Here is a 2,420-nt window from a genome sequence, read left to right as displayed (position 1 = left end):
AACCAAATCTGTTCAAACCTCACTGTGACATGCTTCTCATTAAGATTATCTCTAGCTTCCATCAGATGGTTTTATCCTCAGCCTGCCTTTTTTCCTGTTTAGGATGGAGACAACCACATGATATCAGCTCTCAAGATCAGTTTGGGGTTTACCACTGCACATGCCATGTTCAGCAGAGCACAAGGAACAACACGTGTCTCCTTCTGCTGAAACGTCAATGAACATGACTGTGAAATGAACACAGTGTACAGGTGAACACGAGGACTGACCAGTTCCTCTGATTTAGTGCTGTTACACAGGGCTGTGGAGAGACAGGGAGAAGATATTCGCATTACATCACAGCTGCAGGGGCAGAAGCAGGTCAAATGTATGTCTCTCTGTTTGGGGGGAGGGGTTAGTGTTTGCCACCTCCTACTCCGAAGACAATTTGTAAGCCCCACCCCCCAGTCAAAGGGTTTGTCTAGGAGAAAAGAGAAGCAGACAATAACTAAGCTACTTATTCTGACCAACCAGAGAAAAACAAGGGTCCTTAGCAAGAGTGCTTATATCAGATTGAATATGTTTTTGGGAGGCAGGAAATGGAGTGAAATGCCTAATTTGTGCGTGCGAGAGAAAGTCAGACAAAGTCCTTTGTTGTCAAACTATTTTCCGCAGGAGAACACTCAATAATTGTTTCCTCTGCTCTAGTGCAGATTACACCGAGAGTACTGGAGTACTAGCAGCACCTCTCTAAGTTCTAAAATGACTCTTAGTTCCAGTGGTGTTTGCCCCAGTGATGTGCAGAATTGATGATAATCCAGACACAATGTCGCCCTTGTTTGCTGTCATGCTCTAGTGATGTCAGCCCAGTTGATAACAAACAATGCTGGTCGGCGCCGACATTAATTTCGGATTCATCGTATTACACCTAACCCACATTGGCTGGTTTAAAGTATAATTTATGCTGGTTTTCTAATGCCTCATACAACAGACTCACATTTACATTCTGAATAGGGCAATGTGAATGGCAGTGAGACCGCTGCATTCATATAGGGCAGTACATCAGGTACATCGATACTGTGCCAAACTGAACCTGGAAGGGGATAACACAATGAGCTGCAGACACAAGTTACTCCAGTCGCCAGTGACTGGAGCAGACGATATTTTAAGGTCCATTAGCTGTGGCATGACCTAACTGTGGAACATGAAGGGGGGGAGGCAAGCATCAATTACGAAAATAGCATCTCTGAAAGCATGTTTATACCATCTCTGATCTTGAATTTTAGTAAACAAGGTGACTAAGTTCCTGGACTGTGCTTGGTGATATGTGATAGATCAAATCTAAATACAGTCCACATGCTTGAGTATGTTTGCTGTTCTGTTCACAGCACTGATGGTGTTACACTGACCGCTAGAGCTCCTTTTGAGACAAACAACTTGTCTTGAGCTATGAGTCTTTTTAAAACGCATACGAAACAGTTGTTTTTGTGTTTGGAGCTTGGCCTTACCGTGAAGTGTTGCTCCATTATGTTTCTCAGAAATGGTTGATGAATGCTTTCGCATAGTGGAACTGCTTGGAAGCATGTGTTTGACTCTACGCTCCACTGTTCAACTCAAGCCCCCTGGCTTTAACAGTTCGGACATGGAGAAGTGGAAAAACAACAGAATGCATTAATACCAAATGCTTTCTGTCGGCTACTTGTGCTTGTGAACGTGCATACCTCTGTTCAAAGTGGAGCAGGCAGGGTATATATCGGCTCGAAAGCCAGAGTGGTGTTTTAGGGTAACGTTGAGAAAGCGTGCACTCGGAAGGCTTCCGTTTGTACATTACCATGGTGGGAAATTGAAACCGGAGTCGAGGTTTTCCATGCGTCATTTCCAGTGTCGCAGTAACGCTACACACTGCGCGCAAAAGTTTTCCCGTCCTTCAGATTTCACCATAAAAAAGGGTAGAAAAGTCGCACCAAAGCTGGAGCAGGCGTAGTGGAGAGAGTGAAGACCAGGGCGAGCGAGAAGGCCTAAGCTGTGAGATGCGAGGAGAAAAAAAATGAGAGTGGTTTAAGAGGGGGAGTGGGACCACATGTGGGTGAGTGTGTTGGGCTTGCGAGGGTGGGACTGGCTCACTCCGGTTTGCGCTGCTTCTCAACTGGCGCAATGCCAGGGCCGAGTGAGGAGGTGACGGCGGGGTGGTGGAGACCGCAAGACAATGAGATGGCAGGATGTTGGGACAGCTTACTTGCTCACCTATCATGCACCTATTCTCTAGGAACAAGATCGCCACACTAACAGTTTTTGCACATTTTGGAAGATACAGAGAGGCAATGTATTGTTCTTGAGGAGATCCGACACTGTTCATACTGTTTTCTCCTCTGCCAAAGGGCACAGACACACGATGACTTCCATAGATTGGTTAAATTTATCTGATGAAAACAAATACATAT

General features: G+C 45.4%; 1 long non-coding RNA gene across 1 annotated transcript; it reads right to left on the bottom strand.

Annotated features, from left to right (window-relative positions):
• Nucleotides 1-235: 235 nt before the first annotated feature.
• On the bottom strand, nt 236-2,139 carry LOC113575433 (uncharacterized). Its single transcript, XR_003410415.3, has 3 exons — nt 1,811-2,139; nt 1,488-1,605; nt 236-301 (listed from the first exon to the last, which is right to left on the bottom strand). It is a non-coding gene; the product is annotated as an uncharacterized LOC113575433 (long non-coding RNA).
• Between the last annotated feature and the right edge of the window lie 281 nt (nt 2,140-2,420).

This window comes from Electrophorus electricus, chromosome 26 (genome assembly GCF_041902795.1).
Source record: "Electrophorus electricus isolate QZ-2024a chromosome 26, ASM4190279v1, whole genome shotgun sequence".
Taxonomy (NCBI): Eukaryota; Metazoa; Chordata; class Actinopteri; order Gymnotiformes; family Gymnotidae; genus Electrophorus; species Electrophorus electricus.
This window is presented reverse-complemented; position numbering and strand designations above follow the sequence as displayed.